The sequence below is a fragment of the Apodemus sylvaticus genome, chromosome 7 (assembly GCF_947179515.1).
Source record: "Apodemus sylvaticus chromosome 7, mApoSyl1.1, whole genome shotgun sequence".
NCBI classification, from domain to species: Eukaryota; Metazoa; Chordata; class Mammalia; order Rodentia; family Muridae; genus Apodemus; species Apodemus sylvaticus.
In genome coordinates this window covers 42,867,695-42,891,099 of record NC_067478.1, presented here as the reverse complement: position 1 = coordinate 42,891,099, position 23,405 = coordinate 42,867,695, and the positions used below count along the sequence as shown (strand labels likewise).

The window sequence follows — 23,405 nt, the reverse complement described above, 5'->3', positions numbered from 1 at the left end:
GGAGATAAGGCAGTGTGTTGCTGTGACCTTGTTAGAGGTGTGTCACTGGGGGTGTGGCCTGGTCAGTCTCTGTCTCTCTTTGGGATGAGGTGTGAGCTCAGAGCTAGTGCTCAGCACCATGACCCAAGTTCGAAGCTTCCCTAAGGACCCTGAGCACACCTCTCAATTCTCTCAAAGCTTCAATATTTTCATTTGTAAAAATGAGATTAAAATCTAGCTCTTGACTTGTTCTAAATGAGACATTTCATCCATATAGCACAAGCATCTAACAAAAATGAAAAAAGTTGAAAATAGGACATCTTGGTAAACAAGTCAAAAAACATCAATACTGTATCAGGGCCTTTTCTACTTCAAACGCCTTTCATCCAAATCTTTTAAAAGGTACTTCTCAATGCTTAAAAACATAACACCATCTTTTATACTTTCATATGGACTTGTACATACAGAACTATCTAAATTAACTATATCTCATTTCAACTTCATTATTTCCCTTATAAATATGAGTACTTTCACTTTACTGTGAGAAAACAAGTAGCTTACTTAAAATTCAATGAGAGGAGTAGTCTGGATATCAGTTGGTGCTCTCAAAACAGGAATGTCAATAGGATGTAATACAGTACAATCAAGAAAACTGTCATGTGAGGTCATCAAATTGGACTGCTATACCTAAGACCATAGACAAGTGACATGAACTCTATTCCTCCATTTCTTCCTTTGTGAGCTAATGATGACAACCTCTCTTGGACATACATATGCCTTACCCATGTATAAGAATTTTAAATTACAGTACAGGAAAGGGAAGAATGTTATGCTTCTTCATAATCTTCACAATCAGTACAGCAAAATTATTGCTTACTGGGCGCTTTAAAACCAAAACACCTCCCCTGAACACTTGTATCTGTACTAATTTAAATGCTACAAGCTACAGATTATGAGTCATAATCAAAGAGAAGGTTTTATAAGCCCTAAAACCATTTTTAAAATATGCACTTACAATGTCAGGATCCTAAATAATTTAGTACTGCTAATATCACATTCAAATGGTTTTCTCAAGTAGTCTCTGTGTAAAAGACCTAGAATTTTATTACAATACCTATCTCGTTTTCATAAAAGAAAATTTGCCCAAAATTTAGGGAGTGAATTAGTGCATCTCTGGATGACGTAAAGAATTATTCCCCTGTGATAAGAAACTAGTTTGGGTCAATGGAAGTAGCAAATCACCCTGACATCCTTTAATGGGTGCACTCATTCAGTCTAGAATTTTAGAATCCACAAGCATCTTGAAAGTTAAAAAATGAAATTATCACACTGAAAGCCCTTCAAACAAGTTTTACTAAAAAAGGGAAAAAACGGAAATTAACATATCCAATCGAAAAATTGTAAAGCTGCCATATGACTCAAGTTTTGCAAAAAAAATTTTTTTAGAAAACACGTTTTAAAAAATAGTTCTGTCCTCAGGTACCGTGAAGTAGGTCTCTAAAACAATAAAAACAAATGAAAGTAACTCCACAGAGAACTGACAAAAAAAAAAAAAAAAAAAAAAAAAGTTTGCGAATTTGCCTATTAAGGAGGTAGCCACACTATCTACTAGGGGAAAAGCTATTTCAAATGTTACCTACTTCGAGGTAAAAGGAAACAGGTGCTACTCAACTTCTCCTCCTTGAAAAAGAACCCCTCTGACTAACACAACTCAAGTTTTATGACTATGTTAGATAACAGAGTTAGAGATGGTTTAAATCAGGGTTGGCCATTTCCCCTCTGAACGGAATTCCTTTGCAACCTGATAGCTATGAACAAAAGACCCCTCTATCGCAGTCTCTGCAGAACAAACCCCTGTCCACTTCCACCCAGGAGCAAATGTTGAAGCGAAACCTGCTTCTGCAAACTCAGCAAGGCCCGTGTAAACTCAAACTTTGTAAACTCAACGGAGGGTTTCAGGGACATTGGGAGCCTCTAGGAAGGGATCCAAGGGAGGTGACACCAGTCAACCCTCGGAACTAGAAATGCAACGTCGCTGGAGGGCGTGTCGGGCAGCTTGACGACGTAGCACTTCGCGGGACAAGGCCATTCATTAGCTGGCAGGGGCAGCGGGGCTGCGCTGCCAGGCCACCCGCCCGTGCCACGCGGCACGAAGCTCGCAGCCTCCCCCTCCGCGAGTTCCCTCCCCGGGCTCCCGGCCCCGCTCCCCCGCCGGGCTGGCAGGACGCCGTCGCCCCCGCCCTCACCAGTCGCTAGATGAAGGTGCGCCGGCGGTCTCCGCGGGGCAGGCGCGCGGCCGCGCAGGGACTCATCCTTAGTGAAAGCTACCGGGGACAACGAAGGGAGCCAGGAGCCGGGATGCCCGAGTCAGCTCCGGAGGCGGCTGCAGCGAAAGCGACAGCCGCGACTGTCGGCGCCGGGACGGGGTTCGAGGAACCTGGGCTAGAGCGGGCGGGACTCTGGAATAAGACGGGCGCTGATTGGCTGGAGTTCGTGTATGCCCCACAGTAATTGGTCAGGACCTGCCCACAAGGCCTAGCGTGGCAGAACCTCAGCTGTGGCCTTTCCCTAGAGTCCCAGAGAAGCTTGACCCTGCCGGCCTTGTTGCGGCCGATTCAGCCTGCCGCCCAAGACTCAGAGACCAGTCCTGCCCCTCTTTGTGCCAGATGTCACCCTAGGAGATCTGTCTCCCCGCAGGTGTAGACTCGGAAGAGAGATTAAGGCCGAGATGGAGGAAACAAGGAGCTGGCTGGCTGCCCAGGCACCACTCCGTAGAAACGTAGGCATCTTAGAAAAGTTGCCTCCCGGATTACTAGTAGTGGGATAACTGGAAAACCTGAGGTGTCCTCTCCCCAGGACTCAAACCTGCTGCTCTGTGCCCCGCCTGTTGTACCCGTATTATCTGAGTGTCACTCTCTTTGTCAGAAGGCACCATAGGATTGTCAGATCGCCACTGTGCGACCAGCTGCTGACTAGCAGGTCACATCACTCGGTGCCTGACACCAGGCTTGGAATAGGTTTTCTCCTTGAACTCTAAATCTAAAGGCCATTTTAAAGGTTGCAAACTGTTAGGGAGGAAAGCAAGCCAATAATCAGTCCAGAATGGAAAACGTACCCCTGCTGAAGTCTGATACAGAGGAGCCTTAGTAAACATGTGTTCAGGGAGGAGTAGCATGACTCAGAGAAAAATAGCACTGGGAGCCTAGAGTTGTTTGAACCTCTGCTTGTTTGTGTTGCTGTGTGAGCCACTGACACTGTAATCTATGAAACAGCGTTAAACTCAGTACTTCTTACACTGCTTCAGCCCAATGCCTGTTTTGTAGACGTTGTGGGAAAGTAAGTTGCTCAATCAAAGTGAAGGAGAACTGAAAACAGACCTAGCTCCCCAGCCCTGCTCCCAGTACAAGGACTTTCTTTGCTTTCTTACTTCCTACTCTGACTTGTAACAAAATCCATTCTGTAATGTATAAACAGTGACTCAGAAGGAAGTTGTGTATGGTAATAACACAGTCAAAGCAGCTCAGTGATCTGGAAGCTAATAATGTAAATAAATGTGTTGACCTGAGGTCACATCTTTTACCTGTCTCCTCTTTGTATCTGGCTAAGTCGTTCAGGTTTTCTGAAGCCTTAACGTCCTCATCTGCAAAGTGGGAATGAAATGCATTTTGCTGTCCCGACAATGCATTCATAGACACACATAGCATTTAGCAGGGTGCCAAGCACACAGTAACACCATCTTGAAGTTGTCATGTCTCAAATGCCTGTACGCATTGGGGGTACAAAATGTTCATATAGCCATGATCATATACACAAAAATTCATTGCAGCTTTGATGAATTTGTGAGAGAATATAGAGGCTCCATATGACTTCCCCCCAAAATAACAAACTAGGTAATAAGTAGAAAATAACTAGGTGAAGCAGAAAAAGAAAGGCCAGAATCATGCCAAGGAATGAATGTCTTTGAAGTTGGAGATGGGGGACAGAGCTGGTCCTGCTTCACCGAGTATCAGAGGAGAGAATATTAGAAAGCTGCTTACAAAGTAAAACTTATTAACCACGCTTGCCATGGTGCTGAGCAAATTGAGAGAAACTCTGATACAATGTTATTTATTCTCCACAAACAGCATGACTTTTATATTTTTATATACTGTTGGCTTAAAAGGAATCTAGTTGGTGCCACCAACTGGTATCATAAATGTAATCTTAGGTGGCCACATCAGTTAGAAAGTTCCAAGCTAATAAAAACTTAATCTTTTGCTGTAGACAGAAAGCAAACTGTCCAACTATTACCCCAAGGGCAGAATTAAGCGTGTTATACTAGAAGGTAAATCGTCTCCATTATCTTTGCAGGAGACAGAAAGACCCCCACTCCACCTCGTCTTCTTTTTTTCTTCTCCCATTGCTTCTGTTCTCCATTACTATAGGTTTAGCAATATTGGTGAGTTATTATTATTATTATTATTATATTTTTGGTTTTTTCGAGACAGGGTTTTTCTGTATAGCCCTGGCTGTCCTGGAACTCACTCTGTAGACCAGGCTAGCCTCCTCGAACTCAGAAATCCACCTGCCTCTACCTCCCAAGTGCTGGGATTAAAGGTGTGCTCCATCACTGCCCGGCCTGAGTTATTATATTTTTAAGTATTTTTTTCCTCTTCACACCTTTGTCTAAAACTTTTATGCATTTTGTTTCATTTCTGGGCAATCTTTTACTTTTTCCTACTTGTTTCTGTGTTCTTTCCTAGTATACTTTTAGTAATATTTTGGATTTTATCTTATTAGATGTAAAAAAAAAAAAAAGCTTATGTCTTCTGATTTAATTTTCCTTCTGTTTTCTAATTTTATTTTTGAGCTTTCTCATTACTGAGGAATTTTCTCTTTCTTGCTAATGGCTTGTTTATTTTTCTTTCCTTCCATACTAGTCTTCTCCTCTCTTCTTCTTTTTTTTTTCTTTCTTGACTGAACCTTGCTTCTAGTCCAGTTTTCTAAGACCCTGACTCCTATATCTATGATAGTATTAACCATAAGAGACTGTTATCGCATACCAGACTCCGCATTAGTTTTGCCAATTTCTGTTTTGTGTCACTGGTGATATACTACGTAGACTTAATTGGCGTTGGTATATTTTTATATTGCATAGTTTGATGTTGTTGTTACAAGAGTTCATCTTTTCCTCAATGAGCGGTACTGGGTACTGGGAAAAGATTCTCAATGGGAAAATACTCAAATACAGCTAAAATGAGTTGAGCGATATTCCACTGAAGAGATGTAAAACTTTAACACAAAAGCATAAGAAACATGATAAAGCACAGCAGTGTAACTCTCTAAGAACCCTCCCGTGAAACTGTTAATTCCTTAACTCTTGAATCCAAAGATGGTGAAATAGGTGCAACGTCAGCTGAAGGTTTATAAAGTTTGCTAGCAAAACCTACCAGTAGCTTAAAGAGGGTGCAAACAAGCCGATGAATTCAATCTAGGGCATAAAGAAGAAAGGAGCACGGGGGAAAGAAAGGAGTAAGAGATGGAGGACAAGGTAGAGGATATACTACATTCAAACATCAATAAAACAAAAATAAGTAAATCTGACCACAATGTTCAAGGGCTCTGGAATATAATCAAGACACCAATTCTAATTGTAAATTAGAATCCAATCAATTCTATTGTTAGAAGGAACTGATAGAGCAGGGCGGTGGTGGCACAAGCCTTTAATCCTAGCACTTGGGAGGCAGAGGCAGCTGGATTTCTGAGTTCGAGGCCAGCCTGATCTACAGAGTGAGTTCCAGGACAGCCAGAGCTATACAGAGAAACCCTGTCTGGGGGGGTGGGGGGGGGGGAAACTGATAGAAAAATTAAGGATCTAGAAAAAAATCTATTCATTGAAATTATAGCAGAGATTCTCCCAATTATAGAGAAAGTAATGGACTCTCAAACACAAGAGTTAGTTATAAACAAGAATAGATGTGACCAGAGTAGAACTTCTTCATGATGTGTTATAGTCATTCATGTTGAAAACATAAAGAAACGGTATTAACAGCAGTTGAGAGATATACTCTAAATCACCTACAAGGGCAGGCACATGAGAATTGCATCTGCTATCTGATGAGCAGCCCTAAATCCCAGGAAAATGAACCATAGACTCCAAGACTATGGACCAAAATTGTTTTCTTCAGGAAAGCTCTCTTTAAATCCGTGGAGAAGTGAGGATGTGTGAGACAAACACAAACTCACATGCTTCTAGATCACCAATCTGCAAAGGACACTTAAGGAAGTCTATACATAGAGGAAGAAGATGGATTCAAGCCCAGGATAAAACAGGAGAGGAATAACTTAATGAAGAGTAGGAAGGAATCTGGCATGTGCTACTGTGGGAGCCTTTGGGGGGCGGGGAGCTCTTGGCAATAATCTGACATTGGCCAAGGATAAGGAAATGGGCTTCAGGTGGGATTCTGACTTTAGGCCCTGACAGGGAAGTAAGTTCAGGCAGGAATCTGACTTTAGAGCATGACAAAGAAGTAAGTTTAGGTAAGAATCTTAATCTTAGGGTGGAACAAAAGGAGGCTTCTGGCAAGAATCTGATTTTGGGCTTGGACAAGGAAGTGGACTCGGGTATTTTGGTGATTCTGGCTAGCCTTTGGAAAGAACTGCCTTGGGAGTAATTACGGATCTTTGCTTATTGCCTTGCTTGTTCCTTAATGTAGTACTCGCCCTTATTACTTGCATGTAATTAAAATGATATGAGAGGGTTGGGAAAAAAATAAGCCTGCCTTCAGTCTCAGAATTGACTGGGGTCGTACCACAATGCTGTTTGTCTCTTTTCTTTTTTTTTTTTTTTTTTGTTTTGTTTTTTTTGTTTTTTTGTTTTTTTGGTTTTTTTGAGACAGGGTTTCTCTGTGTAGCCCTGGCTGTCCTGTGACCTGGAACTCACTCTGTAGACCAGGCTGGCCTCGAACACAGAAATCTGCCTGCCTCTGCCTGCCTCTGCCTCCCAAGTGCTGGGATTACAGGCACGCGCCACCACGCCCGGCTGTCTTTTTTCTTTTTAATCCTCACTCCTGCACTGGAGAACCTATTGATTGACTGAGTGGGCATGGGCTTGATCATCCAACATAGTAACCCAGCACACTTCTGATACAGTGTAGGGAGATGGGGAGGGGGAGGAGGGCAGAGAAATGAGGCATTCACCAGACAACTCCATAAGAAAATTATAGGATTTAGTAATTATCTCTCTATATAATGAATTCCAATATAAATTATCTCAACTCATCAATAACAAGATGTAGACTAACTGACAGGATTTAAAAAAAAAAAAAAAAACTGGTTTCAACTATCTGCTGTCTCTAAGAAACATACCTCACTGCTAAGGACACCCAAAGAGTCTGAGTCAAAGGATGGAGATCAAGTTATCAAGTGAGTGGAAGTTAAAGTCAGCTGGTCTTGCAGTGCTGATATATGATAGAGTAAACTTAAGGAAAGTAGATATTTTTAAAGGTTACAATTAATAAAGGACACAATTCATCAAGGTCTAAATACCCATCTATAGACACACAGATAAGTGTAGTTCTCATGCCTCACCAAGGAAGTCTTGTTTTGCAGCAGATGGAGACCATCACAGAGATTCATAACTAGTCAAAATGCAGAGAGCAACTGACTATATGTGCTCATACACAACTAATACATCCAAACACAGCCCCTGTTCTTGAGGTTCAGGGAAGATCGTGAGAGGGAAAGGGAAGACTGTAAGAACCAGAGAATGAGGGAGAAGCTACAAGATAGTGTCTTCTACATAAGACAAGGAGTTATACCTTAACAACTGTTATGTACCATGTGTCTTAGGGTTTCTATTGCTGTGAAGAGGCACCATGACCATGGCAACTCTTATACAGGAAAGCAAAAGTTGGGGCTGCCTTACAGTTCAGAGGTTTGGTCCATGATTATCATGGCAGGAAGCATGGTGACATGCAGGCAGACATAGTGCTGGAGAAGAGGCTAAGAGTTCTGTCTTGATCAGCAGGCAACAGGAAAGAGACTGCCACACTGGGCCTAGCTTGAGCATCTGAAACTTCAGTGCTTACCCCAAGTAACCCACTTCCTCCAACAAGCCACACCTATTCCAGCAAGGCCACACCCCCTAATAGTGCCACTCCCTGTGGGCCTATGGGGTCAGTTTCATTCAAACCACCAAACCATGAAACGTTGTTAACAACATAGTCATTTAAAGAAGACCTACACAATGATAATACCAGTTTACATGCCACCATGGTCAGAACAGTTCTCACAAGGTCCTACCACTAGATGATGAGCTACAACAGTTAGTAACTACTAAAAGAACTATCACTCTTCTCAGAAATGAACTCTTGCAGAAGGCCCTAGATTGGTTTTGAGTACTGTGTTGGTTTAAATAAGAATGGCCCCTATAGGTTCATATATTTGAATGCTTAGTCAGTATCAGGAGGTGGCACTATTTGAGGAGGATTGGGAGTGTGGCCTTGTTGGAGGAAGCCCTTCTTGGGGGTAAGCTTTGATGTTTCAAAATCCCGCAAGAGGCCCACGGTTTCTCTGCCTGTGGGTCAGAATGTTGCTTTCTCATACTGTTCCAGGATTTGCCTGCATGCTGCCATGCAGCAATGATTATGATGGATTAAACGTCTAGAACTATAAGCAAGGTCCCAATTAAATGCTTCCTTCCATAAGAGTTGCCTTAGTCTTGATGTCTCTTCACAGGAATAGGACAGTGACTAAGACAAGTACCTACATGGTGACTGGAAACCATCTGGCCTCCCAGGGCGTCAGGCATGGACCTGTTACACATGCATATATTCAAACAAACTGTTCACACACATAAAAGAAGTCTTTGTTTAAAAACCTCTACAGAGAGGCTGGAGAGATGGCTCAGCAGGTAAGAGCATCAATGGCTCTCCCGAAGGTCATCAGTTCAAATCCCAGCACCCACATGGTGGCTCACAGCCATCCATAAAGAGATCTGATGCCCTCTTCTGGTATCTGAAGACAGCTGCAGTGTACTTACATAAAATAAATGAATCTTTAAAAAAAAAAAAAAAAAACAGCTGGGTGGTGCTGGTGCATGCCTTTAATCCCAGTACTTGAGAGGCAGAGGCAGGTGGATTTCTGAGTTCAAGGCCAGCCTGGTCTACTGAGTGAGTTACAGGATAGCCAGCACTATACAGAGAAACCCTGTCCTCGGGGAAAAAAACAACAAAACAAAACAAAACAAAACAAAACAAAAAACCCTACAGAAATAACGTGAACGCAGTTGAAGATGGATACCTCACATGCTCTCTGGAAGTTTCTCAAAAAACTAAAACCAGAACTATCATATAACAACTATACTATACGGTTCTTGGGTATGTACCCAAGCGATTCTAATTCAACACACTCCAGAGGTGCTTGCATATTCATGTACATTACTAACTTTAAAACTGAACTAGTAAGGGATGATTTTTTAAAAGGATGCTTTCTTTTAGGAATTGAGTAAAAAATGTTATGGCATCTATTTAAGGCAACCGTGCTAAAGGACAAGGGGATACCTACGATTTTCTACGAAATGCAGCTAGAAAACCAAGAGGGATAAGAGACTAAGTAGCTGGATAAGGCCTAACATATGTTTAGATGCTGGTGGTTTAATCTTGATGGGTATCCAGTTGTATATAGTAGCATTCTAAATTTCCTCTGTGTTTTAAAATTTAACATAGAAAGAATAAAAATGAAAGTAATTTTTAATCTCTAGATAGCCTTTGAATTGATTTGGGCACATCAAGTGTAAATTATTTTTAATTTATGGGATTCTGTGAGCATGACTGCCAGCTCATTATCTTTAGGCCTATGTGGGAGACGCTGTGGGTCCCCAGCACCACCACCTTCATACTGTAGAGTGGGCTACTCTGAGCTCAGGCACTCCCAGATGCATTTCCTTCCCGAAAGGCATTCTCTGGGCCCCAGGACCCAGACCCCTTCATTCAAGCCTTACTCCCCCACTGTTCATAACTATTGTTTTGACTCCTTCCTTCCTTCTTTCTTTCCTTTCTTCCTTCCTTCCCCTCCCCACCCCCCTCTCATTTATTTACATTTCAAAAGTCCCCCTTCCAGGTTTTCCCTCCGCAAACCCCCAACCCATCCCCTCTGCCTGCCTCTATGAGAGTGCTACCAACCCACCCACCCACGCCCCACCGATCCAGTACCCCCCTATGCTGGATCGTCCTCAAGACCAAGGGCCTCTCCTCTCATTGATACCAGATAAAGCAATCCTCTGGTACGTATGCTGCGGGAGCCATGGGTCCCTCCATGTGTACTCTTTGGGTGGTGGTTTAGTCCCTGGAAGCTCTGGGTGTCCGGTTAGTTGATATTGTTGCTCTTCCTATGGGATTGCAAACCCCTCAGCTCCTTCTGTCTTTTCCCCTAACTCTTCCATTGGGTGGGTGGGGGGGGGGGGAGGGCGGGGAGGGCAGGTTTCTGTGTTCAGTCCAATTGTTGGCTGTGAGCATCCGCATCTGTATTGGTCAGGTGCTGGCAGAACCTCTCAGGGGACAGCTATACAATTCCGGGTCAAATTTTTTGATATGGGTGGATTGGCCCTCATCCCTCAACCGGGGCGTGGGGGGATAGAGGGTGGGGGGTGGCGGGGGAGGGTGCGTATCCAGTCTCTACAGGTTCTATCTCCCTTTTGTTGGGTATTTTGGCTAATGTCATCCCTGTTGGGTCCTGGGAACCTCTTGTTTCCCTGGCATCTGGGACTTTCTAATGGCTACTGCCAGTTCCCCATCCCCTACTGCTACATACCTCAGTTCAGTTTCCTGACCCTCTGTTCTCCTCCTCCATCTCCTCCCACACCTCATCCTGTCCCCCTTTTTCCCACTTCCTCCTTTCTCCCTCCAAGGTTCCTCCCTCTCTCCTGTGATTATTTTGTTCTCCCTTCTAAGTAGGACTGAAGCATCCTCACTTTGGTGTTCCTTCTTCTTGAGATTCATATAGTCTGTGAGTTGTATTGTGGGTATTCTGAGCTTTTGGGCTAATATCCACTTGCCAGTGAGTACCTACCATGTGTGTTCTATTGTGACTGGGTTACCTTACTCAGGATGATATTTTCTAGTTCAATCCATTTGCCTGCGAATTTCATGAAGTCATTATTTTTAATAGCTGTGTAGTGCTCCATGGTGTAAATGTACCACATTTTCTGTATCCATTCCTCCATTGAAGGAAAGACATCTGGGTTAGTTCAATCCATTTGCCTGAGAATTTCATGAAGTCATTATTTTTAATAGCTGTGTAGTGCTCCATGGTGTAAATGTACCACATTTTCTGTATCCATTCCTCCATTGAAGGAAAGACATCTGGGTTGTTTCCAGCTTCTGGCTATTATAAAATAAGGCTGCTATGAACATAGTGTAGCATGTGTCTTTGTTATATGTTGGAACATCATTTGGGTATATGCCCAGGAGTGGTATAGCTGGGTCTTCAGGTAGAACTATTTTCAATTTTCTGAGGAACCACCAGATTGATATCCAGAGTGGTTGTACCAGCTTGCCATCCCACCAGCAATGGAGGAGTATTCCTCTTTCTCCACATCCTTGACAGCATCTGCTGTCACCTGAGTTTTTGATCTCAGTCATTCTGACTAGTATGAGGTGAAATCTCAGGGTTGTTTTGATTTGCATTTCCCTGATGACTAAGGATGTTCACTCCTTTCTAATGACTTTCAAGCCTTTCTAATGACTTTCAAGCCTTTTCCTAATTCCCATGTCTAAAGGAAGACAACATGTGGAATGGAGACAATGACATTTAGTTATTTTTTAAAGAGTTTAGTTTTTGGAATTATACACTGAAATTTTTACAAGTAAAATTATATTATCTGGATATTTAGCTCAAAATACAAGAGTTGGCAGGAAGAACAGGTGGAGGTATATAGAAAAACAGCCACTGAAACTCTGTGTTAGACATGGGGGCTCATTATATACTTCTGTCCACTCTTTCTATGTGAGAAGAGCTACTCAAAAATGTCTTAGGTACCAAAGATGACAAAAGATTCATTAGCATGAGTCATTGCTGCCTGGGCTCTGCTGAGCAACTCAGTCAAGAAAGACAGTGATTTTAAAAACTTTATAAGGCTGTGTGTTACAGCCTACCAATAATTCTAGGACTCAGGAGACTGAGGCAGAAGCATCAGGAGATCAAAGCCAGTCTGGCCTACATAGGGAGTTCAAAGCCAACTGGGGCTATGTAAGGAGTCATTGTCACTTAAGAGAAGAAAATCTCCCAGAATGGAACAACACTAAAAGCTGGGCAGAGAATCTGCCTAGATATATTCCCAAACGTTTAGCTTGTAATAGTCCAAAACTTGAAACAACACCCTGTCACTTGATGTAAGAAAGGCCACACACATACACACACACACACACACACACACACACACACACACACGGAAGCATGGATAAATGAATACACCTACACCAGGGCCACCAGTTCTATGAAATGCTATTCAGCCATAGGAAGGAACTCCATTAATACACTGGAGTCATTGACAGGGTTTCATGGGTAACATGCTGAGACAAAAATCTAATGCCCAAAGATCACATGATTCCACTTATGTGGCCTTGAACACAGTAAAATGAAGATGGATTGATGATTGCTAGTGGGAAGGGAGGGGAGAAGGAGGGCATGACTATAATGGAGGAGTTCATTACAGCAAGGGAGCAGTGTGGTATCCTGATTGTGTTGTGGCTTTTTTGAACCTATTCAGTTACACAGAACTGTACCCACACATATATACCAACATAACTTTTCCTCTTTTATATCTGTAACATATTTGTGTAAGATGGAACTGCTAGTGGACAGGTTGAAAGGATGTCTGTGAGCAATTTTTGCAACTTCTTGGGAATCTGTACTCATCTCAAAGTACACAGCAAAGCAGTACGTGTGTTTTTTTGTTTTTGTTTTTGTTTTTGTTTTTGTTTTTGTTTTTTTTTTTTTTCTTTTTCAAGACAGGGTTTCTCTGTGTAGCCCTGGCTATCCTGGACCTCACTCTGTAGACCCGGCTGGCCTCAAACTCAGAAATCTGCCTGCCTCTGCCTCCCAAGTGCTGGGATTAAAGGCATGCGCCACCACTGCCCGCCCACATGGGATTTTTAAAGGCCTCTGTATTTAACTGCCCCATGAACCCATTGTTGCAAATGTGAGAGTGAAATCCTCCCTTCCCCTCCCTAGAAGCAGGGGTGGAGAGTTCCACCAAAGCCTTCTAACCACTCTTAAGAGGCTGTCTACCTTCTGTGAGGCTCCTTTGGAAATGTGATAAGAGTCTCACATCTTAATTAGTTACTTATCTGCTTAAGCTAGACAATGTGGTGTCTTATCTGCTGATGTGAATGCTGACTAATTTTTGTTCTGATAGCTTCAATTAGCTGTCATTATCTCCTAAGAGATTTGGGACAGTGATAAGGAAAACTAATTTATCTTCATCCACTGAAGCCACTGATGGGAGTTGATACAAGGAAGGAATTAATTAATGGATAGTTAATACGCCTCAGGAACATCTTTTCTGTGAGCCTAATGATAGCAGAATTGTTAACACTAGCCGCCAAATGGGCAGGAGCCCATGTTGTCTTCTGGTTATTGATAACCCTCATTCTGTCAGTCTTCTGTGCTATTCTGAAATCCTTAGGACACTGGAATGTTCATGTGTATATCTGTGCCCAGGTCAATAATTTTTTGTCGTTTTTGTTTTCACTAATGTGATAATAAACAGCATTTCCCTAACCTCATTCTCACACTTGGTATTAGATGAAGACTCTATGGACAGTTCTGATAGGACAGGGGGATGCTGAGCACAGCTTTACCCTTGCCCTTGGCAGTGTGATGATAAGGAGTGATCCTCAGAAGAGGCAAAGTACTAGGAGAGAAAGCATAGGAAAGATGAAACATGAAAGGGAAGAGGATCTGTAGAAATCATTTTGGGCTAATTAAAAAAGTCAGAGGGCACCCAATCTACATTTTATTGATTTCCTTTATTATTACTTTATACAAAATGTTTTTGGAGGTAGGAATCTGTCCTAGTGGGAATCAGTGTTGTTGTGACAAAGCACTCCAAACACAAGATACATTGGGAAGAAAGGGTTTATTTGGCTTGCAATTTTAAGTAAGACTATCATTTTGGAGAGGTAACAACAGGAAGAAAAGCATGGGGTCAAATCACATCCACAGTCAACAACAGAACGATAACAAACACATACTTGCTTAGTGACTCTCAGCTAGTTTTCTCCTTTCGTATTGAAGATGCCCTGTGTAGAGAATGGTGCTGCCTACAATAGACCGAGTCAACTAACAATCAAGACAGTTCCCCACAGACTAGCCTACAGGTCAACCTGATGTAGATGACTACTTACTAAGAATCTCTTTCCAAGTGTTTCTACAGTGTGTCAAATTGAAAATTAAAACTATCCAGCACAGAATCTGCATTGGTGTAGGTACTTTACAGCACATGTACTTAGATTACAATTATGAAGAAATTAAAATACTTTATAAAAAATAGGAAGACAGACACCTAGAACCTGAATAGAACTTAACGTTGATCCATATAAAACTGGTCCATCTTATTTTCCCTTTCTCTTGGTCCTAGTTTTGTGTTTGTAAAAGGTGTCTAGATATGCTCTTCCCAAAGCCGTATATAATTGCTCCAAAGGGGCTGTATAGTAAGAACAATTTAAGCTTATCCCAGACTAGTTTACAAATAAATGAGATTCAGACTATTGTCTTTGGCTCTGATGATTCCTGGGGGTCACTGCTCATCTACTCCTCTAACTGCTGGCCTGGCTGCCTTCCCCTTGCTGCTCCCCAGATACTTGCTGTTTTTCCTGGTCTCTTGCTCACTGCTCCTCTCCCCTCAGAGCCCACCCTTTCCTCCCCCCCCTTCCTCCTTCTCCCCTCCCCCATCTCTCCTCCTCCAACCTGGTCATCCCTAACCCACTTACCTTTAATCTCTCCAGTACTTAGCTGAGGCCAATTTTATTTAACAGTTTTAAATCAAGGAACAAGGTTTGCATAACAAAAGCTTGTAATCTTGAGAAGTCACTAGTAGACCTAACCTTTGGGTATAAAATTTAGCATTACAATATATAACAATAGACTAAATCTCAACAGGGATGCCCCAAAATGGAGTTAGGGAAGGGGATGTCAGATCAGGGTGGACACATTTTTTTTTAAAAAAAGATCTATTTATGTATTTCATGTATGTGAATACTCTGTAGCTGTCTTCAGACACACCAGAAGAGGACATCTGATCTCATTACAGATGATTGTGAGACATCTTGTGGTTGCCGGGGATTTGAACTCAGGACTCTGGGGAGAGCAGTTAGTACTCTTAGCCACTGAACCATCTCTCTATCCCCGACACATTGGGTTTTGTCTCTTCTCTATCTTCTCAAAGTTTCTACCATAGGGTATTTAGATTTTTTGAAAAAAGACAGAGAGGTTGAGGCAGCTTTATGCAGCCGAAGGCCAATGCTTGCTGTGATTCTAGGTTTCTCTTGAGTACTTTCCAGTTATGAGATGCTTGAGTTCCTGTTTCCTGTTTATGGGTATGCTTTTCTATAACAGCTATGGGAAGGAAATTTGCTTTTAAAATATTTTCAAAGGGATTGAAACAATGTCAGCCATCATGGAAACTCCAGCTTTCTTCTTTTCACTGGATTTGCTTTGACTATTCAGCATTCTTCTTCTTCTTCTTCTTTTTTTAATGAAACATGATTTTTAAAAACTTTCATAGAAGAAAATTGCTAGTCTTTTGATGGGAATTGCCTTGACCCTATACAACATTTTATGTAGAATGGACATTTTCAAAACGTACTATAAAGCCATCATGAGTCAAACAGCATGCATCTGGAATAAAAACCAACAAGGAATCAACTGGATAGAATAGGAAGCCTGACAGTCTCACACACAAAAATAGCAGCAGCAGCAGCAGCAGCAGCAGCAACAACAACAACAACAACAACATGCATTGAAGAAGGATGGGCTTGTTGATTTCAGTACTGGGAGAAATGGATATAAAACCAGACTCCTATTTCTCACCATATAAAGATCCAACTCAAATTGGATTGAAGCACTATGGGAAAGACATAAGACTATGAAACCACTATGATAAAACACAGACAACACTTCAATCATAACTATAAGCAAACTTAATTTTAGAAGATCATAAAGGCAAAATCATCACCACTACCACCACCACCACCACCACCACCACCACCACCACCACCACCATCATCATCATCATGTTCTCAAGAGGCCAAGGCAGGAGGATTCTGAGTTCCTGCCTGGGCCATATAGTGGAATGTTATCTCTCAAGGGGAAAAAGTAGAAAATGGAGAAGGAAAGGAGGAAGGAAGGGCAGACAGACAAATGGAATTACATTAAACAAGATCACACATGACAAATGAAATAACACAGAGTGAAAGGACAATCTACAGAATGGGAGAAAGCATTTGCCAATTGTTCATGTTACTAATGGTTAATATACTGAATAAATAAGGAATTCAAAAACTGAGCATCAGTAAAAAGTAACTTAACTAAAACAGAGTAAATGACTGAAGTAGACATCTCTCCCTATCCCATCCCGCGGGACCTAGTTATTCAGGGAGCCAAGGGGAACGCAAGCCTGAAAGAGAAATGGGCGGGAAAGAAGAGCGAGGCCAAGCAAAAAGGGTGTCTTGTCAAAGCCTCTTTAATGAAAAGCAAAACGCCTGGTTTTGAATGCACTATCTGAGGGGAATGCTAAAAGCACAGAAGGAGGAAAGGTCATCTGGGCAGATGCTGGCTGTAGCATCCAGCAGCTTTTCTGGAATGCTGTTTCCACCTAGATAACCCCAGGTGTTCAGCCAAGATAAGAACCAGTTGATCAGCCTTGTGTGAAGAAGGGGGTGATTCAGCTGTAAACTGCAAGGTCAGTGAACTCTCAAGGTGAGAACTGTTGAAGGTCTGGTTTTCCACAGTTTGGTCTCCCACATCTCCCAAAGAAGACCCAAACAGTCAACAGGGATATGCAAAAAATTCTCAGCATTAGTAATTGCTAGGAAAAGGCAAACCAAAATCTTAAGGAGCTAGCACCCAACCCACTTAGTAACCTAGTTTTAAAAAAAAAGACACAGCTTTAGGCAAATGGTTGGAACTGGAAAATATCATCTTAAGTGAGGTAACCCAATCACAAAAGAATACACATGGAATGCAATCACTGATAAGTGGATATTAATTAGTCCAGAAGCTCTGAATACCCAAAACACAGTTAGCATATCAAATGACTCCCATGAAGAAGTAAGGAGAAGGCCCTGATTCTAGAAAGGCTTGATCCAGCATTGTAGGGGAGTACCAGAACAGAGAAAAAGGAGGGAGGTGATTGGAGAATGGGTGGAGAGAAGAGGGCTTATGGGACATGTGGGGCGGGGGGGGGGGGAGGGGAAACCAGGAAAGGGGAAAGCATTTGTAAACAAAGAATTTAGAAAATAAAATAAATTAAAATTAAAAAAAGAAATGAAAAAAAAGAAAACATCAAAAAAAAAAAAAAGACACAGAACAATAGGTGCTAGTGAGAATGTGGGTAAAGGGAGAGTCTCATATATCATTGGTAGGAATATAAACACATTCAGCTAATATGTAAGCGTGCAGATCCTCCAATGGAAAACAGAAATGCTATACAATCCATTTGAAGGCAGGGAAATCACTGAATCAGAGAAAAGCCCTGGGGAATTTTCTGTAATTGCTCCACATTAGCTGACTGGCAAACTGCCTTCTACCTCACAAACTCCTCTGCATTTGCCATCTGAAAAATTCACTTATGCTTTCCTTAAACATTTTACTACATACATAGAGGGAGGAAAGGACCAAAGGAAGGGAGAGAAGGAGGGAGGGAAAGAAAGGAAGAGAGAGAGAGACTGAGTTTCTGGTTACATTGGTAGAAGTCTAGATACAGTCTCACAAAATTTAGCACAATGTAACTTGAAATGGATTGGCATTTTTAATTTTAAATTAAGTACGTGATATGATAGAAATGTAAGTAAGACTTTGACCCTCAGAAGATTCAAAACATCTTATCTGTTCCTTGCTGAAGGACACCTTGGTTGATTCTGTCATTTGGTGACATAGGCCAAGTGCTCTTCTGTCTGTTAAGTCTGATCCCATTATCCTGATCATTCTTTTTATTATACTCTATTTATCTCGTCTTATTGGAGGGTGCATGCATGAATGTGTGCATGAGTACATGCATATGGAGGCCAGAGGTCATCTTTCAACAGCTTCTTCCATCAAGTAGGTCCCAGGGATTGAACTCAGGCTGCCAGGCTTGGCCACAGACACCTCTACCCATTCAATACAATGAATGCTTTAGAGACAATGATATAAACCATGGAACAGGGAACTTAGATTTCTCAATTAGAAAAATGTAATTACAGTGAAAATCCCAATGTTAAAATTCGCTTCAAGTGAGTTCTATTCTTCCAGATCAAATTATATAAACAAGATGAGCTTCCACTCCACTTTCTCTCTTGGGGTTGGTTTGCTTTCATATCAGACCCTGATGGTCTCAAGATGCCCTTAGCAAATTATTTATTCACACTAAAGAGGAAAATGCAAAAGGCATGTTCTAATAGTCACAGTCAATGTCATAGGTCATGTGTCCACCACTGAACTATTTCTTCTGGTCATGAAAGTAAACCGAGACTCAGCCTTACATCAGCATAGGAGCTAAAAAGGAATAATTTCCTGGGAATCAAATGGAGACCAGTAGCCACTGGACAGACTGGAGCGATGCCGTAGATAGGTAGCACATTCCTTGGCTTCCTTGTATCTTAGCCCACGCATATTAAAGGAAGGCATCAAATAATATATGCAGTGCACCACTGAAGTCATCATCTCCAACAGGGTCGGTCCTGCTCTAGTGATCTCTCCCTCTCACTTCCACTCTCTCTTTGGTGGTTTTCTTCATCTGATTCATTTGACCAAAAATTCTAATAATAAAAGTCAATAGAGGGGGCTGGAGAGATGGCTCAGTGGTTAAGAGCACCAACTGCTCTTCCAAAGGTCCTGAGTTCAAATCCCACCAACCACATGGTGGCTCACAACCATCTGTAATGGGATCAGATGCCCTCTTCTGGTGTGTCTGAAGACAGCAGCAGTGTACTAACATAAAATAAATAAATAAATCTTTAAAAAAATTAATAGAAATTCTCATGGAATCATTGTCTTTTGATTGCTACGTCACTTACATACAACTAAACATTCCATGTCATTACACAATGTAAACTATGAAAAATATGGGTCCAAAAAAAAAGTTCACTGTACGAAAATGGGCCCAGCCCCTCTCCAGCTAATAGATGTAAGATTTATTGAGATTACCAAACATAGAACTGCCCCATGTCCTTAAACTATGTCCCAAATTACTCAAATAAGTTTCTTTTCTTTTTTTTAAAGATTTATTTATTTATTACATGTGAGTACACTGTAACTGTCTTCAGACACCAGAAGAAAGCATCAGATCTCTTTTCTCTTTTCGGATGGTTGTGAGCCACCACATGGGTGCTAGGATTTGAACTCATGACCTTTTGGAAGAACAGTCAGTGTTCTTACCCGCTGAGCCATCTCTCCAGCCCCATCAAATAAGTTTCTTTTACTACAATCTCCTTGAAACACCTTAGTCCCTCATGACAAGAAGCCTCCCTCTTGCAATGAACAATGAAGGCAACTTGTTCAACTAAAGGTATAGTCTTGGTGTGTTTTTTTGCCAGAAAGTACTTATTATCTCTATCCTTACTGAATCTATGTTCTCTCTGAAGTCCGTAGCTGTGCTCTTCACTCCTTTTCTGCATTACCCAAATATTTACAAAAATGGTTTTCCTTTTACCCAGATTTATTTCCTCTAAGCCATGTCCATGTTCCTTGCCAGAACCATGTTTCTGAGACTCTGATAGCATCATCTCCTGCCCCAACTGCCTCAGAATATGTTCTTGTCTATGTGATTTTTCTGGTTTGTTCTCCAGCATTTCACAAGGCATGAATTCCCTCACTCCAATTTCACTGATTAGTTTCCAGGAGTTTCCTGGGACTCTTCCAAACCATTTATCTGAACCTCTGTCTATCTTTTGGCCTTTCCTGAGTCTGAATCTTTGATAAGATAACTTTTATTTCTTCTTCAAGGCTTGACACAGTTTCTTGCTCAAGTATTTCTTCTTCTGAGAAGCCATTTTGAAACCTTTGTGAGTCAGTGGTTTTTCCTGAGAACGGTCTTACATCACCCTGCTGCATGTTTACTTACTTGCCTTCCCTGTGAGGTTCCTGAGTTCAGAGTCTTGTTTTCCTCAATCCGGGGCTGTGGACCTTACCCAGTGCTCCTCTTCGATGCTGGGAAATACAAATTGTGGAGTGAATTGTTTGGCAAGTTCTGGAGGAGAAAGTGGGGAAGAGTGGCCAGGTTGTTTGGGAACTGACTACTATTTTGTGAAGGAGTCCATGGATAATCCACGTGGGCCTGTGTCATCGTCATGGGGCCTAGAGTCCCCTTTCATGTCTTTATCTCCATGATAGAAGAAGACATGAGCATATCTCCAAGAGCATAAGAAGAGACACAGAAGAAAACCCAAAAGCAACTCATCAAGAAAAACCCAGCAAGGACTACAGAGCAAGCTGGAGTTGGCTGCGGGTTCTAGGTGGATGGAGATGGGAAACTGACTCCAAAAGCACAAGGGAAAAGCGAAAACACGCTGAGGAGAAGAAAAACCAAAGGATACCCAGGGACACTGGCCTTCATAGTCCATATTGATGGAGCACAGTTGTTCTCCTCCTCGGGCCCTCGAGCCTTGAGCAGGACCCCATTCCTTTGGATCCATGAAGGGGGACATGATTTACCATAGTATTGTTTAGCCTGGTTGTTAGCTAGAAGTTGCCTCCTACAATTCAAGGATAATAACTAACTAGCTCTATGTTTATCATTGCCAGCCTATCTCCTGGTTATGTTACCTTTGGGTCCTGTTTACCTTTCATGCTGTTGCTTCTTATTTGCGGATTGTAGATTTTTGTCACTCACTAAACAGCCAGGGCTGCTGTCCTTCTCGTCGATGAAGGCCAGAGCGTGCAAAGGAGTTACCAGAAGCTTGGAGAGTAGCCTTTGTAGTAGCTGAACTAGATTGCCTTTTAAACTTCTTAAAATTAGTAAGTATAATAATGAAAAGAACATCAAAAATTGTGAATAGATAAAGGGGGGAAATCAGTCTAAACACTGTTGACTTAGTCAGGGTTTCTATTCCTGCACAAACATCATATCTAAGAAGCAAGTTGGGGAGGAAAGGATTTATTCAGTTTAGACTCCTACACTGCTGTTGATTGCCAAAGGAAGTCAGGACAGGAACTAACACAGGGCAGGAACTTGGATGCAAGAGCTGATGCAGAGGCCATGGAGGGATGCCGCTTACTGGCTTACTTCCCCTGCCTTGCTCAGCTTGCTTTCTTACAGAACCCCTGACTACCAGTGCAGGGATGGCACTACCCACGATGGACCCTCCCACCCTTGATCACTAATTGAGAAAATGCCTCACAGCTGGAGCTCATGGAGGCATCTCCTCAAGGGAGGCTCCTTTCTCTGTGATAACTCCAGTTTGTGTCAAGTTGACACACAAACCCAGCTGGTACAACTGGAGAATCGAAGTATAACTTAAAGGGAGGCAGTCAACGGCAAGTCCACGTTTTTGCAATGCCAAAATACCTGTTTCCATCTTTCTCCCGGAGATGCCATGAGCACGGAATCTTAGTCAGAAGAACTCCAGCGCAAGTATACATGATGAGACCAGGGGCGGGGCTGTTAATCGGGCTACCCAATGGGAGAAGGGTTTCTGGAAGGCTTCTCAGGCCACGTGGCCCATGACATTTACCTCACCTTTTGCCAAGGCACCTTTTATCCCAGTTCTGATTTGAACTTTATGTTCCATCATTTAACCTAAGGCCCATTACTTGCAGTTTATTGTTGCTGCAAATTAAAATCTGCAGGAAGCAGATCCACACCGTGGTTTTATTGGCTAATATAAGTACAGAGTGACTCACTGAAGATCTACCCTTCAGGGAAATCTGAGGGAGAAAAAACTTTCCGGTGGGTGCCCAACTTTTCCTGGAATAACTTTGTCATTAAAGATATAGCCATTGAATCAAAAGCTAATTGGCTCAAACTGTGAATAATTTAATCTGGGATTCTAGATCCATTTACTGAACAAATAATTGACACTACACATCTTTTATGCAGGGGTGCCAAGTATTTCTGAGTTCCAATGCTCTTAGTTCGAGTTTTGAAGAAAATAAATTCCTCCTGTCTATTTGCGTTGCTAATGATATCAAGAAAACAACAGTGTAGGGGTAGGGAGGCGGCTCAGTGGATAACAGCGCTCGCTTTTCTAGCCGCAAGACCTGAGTTCAAGCCCCAGCACCCTTGTGAAAAGCTGGGCATGTTCACATGCCTAGCCTGTAGCTGTTGTGTTTTATAAAAAGACGGAGAAGGAATGTTTGTTGGAGGCGCAGTAAGGTGTGGGGGAAGGGGGATGCCTCTGTGGGCCCATGCTGAGGTCCACCTCCACCCCGCCCCTACGGCCACCGCTACTGCCCGCCACCGCCACCCCCACCCCCCAGGGACCAGTCTATTCTATGTGTGACTGGTACCTGAGGAGTGGAGTCGAGAGAGTAGGAGGGGAGAGAGGGGAGTAGAGGCCGGCCAAGAGCAGCCAAGAGCTCCTGGAGAGAGAGGGGGAGGGGAGTGAGGAGAGAGAGGGGGAGGGGAGTGAGAAGAGGGTAAGGGAGCGGGAGCAAGAGGCGAGAGCCAGAGAGAGGAGGGGGCAAGCAGCACCTTTTATGGTGAGTCAGGCACAGCTGGCTGTTGCCAGGTAACTGGGGCGGAGCCTAGACTAAATGCTAACATTCACTCCTATTGTTGGAGGTAAAGAGAAGGTTGCTAGGGTTTGCTGGTCAGTGGATCAAGGCAAAAGAGCAAGCTTCGGGTTTAGTAGGCGACCTTGTCTCAAGGGCATAAGATGGAAAGTCATAGAGTAGGGCACTCGGCATTCTCCCCACAGCTTGGCAACAGCCCTATACATTGCTTGTATGGTGTCACAAGCTTTGCAGGCCTGGGGTAGTTACACACATTGTATTGGATAACCAACGAGGAGGCGCAGACATGTGCTCGGCACGTTCCATTGGTGTTCTGTTCACAATAGCTTGGAAACGGGAACAACCTCGGTGTCTTTGAGCAGATGAGTGAGTGCATAATGGAAATGTAGTGCAAATTCATCTTGGAATGCTAGTCAGCTGTAAAGAAAAATGAAACCCTGAAGCTTGCCGGTAGATGGTTAGACATTAGGTGAGGTAACCCAGGCACAGAAAAACAAACTAGACGTTTTCTCTTT

General features: G+C 42.5%; 1 protein-coding gene across 2 annotated transcripts in view; it reads right to left on the bottom strand.

Moving 5' to 3' along the window:
- Ibtk (inhibitor of Bruton tyrosine kinase) overlaps nt 1–2,416 on the bottom strand; it is a 72,201-nt gene extending 69,785 nt beyond the window's left edge. For both annotated transcript variants that reach the window (XM_052187720.1, XM_052187721.1), the window contains exon 1: nt 2,226–2,416. The gene's annotated coding sequence lies outside the window, so the exon portion shown is untranslated. The remainder of the gene's footprint in view (nt 1–2,225) is intronic.
- Nucleotides 2,417–23,405: the final 20,989 nt, after the last annotated feature.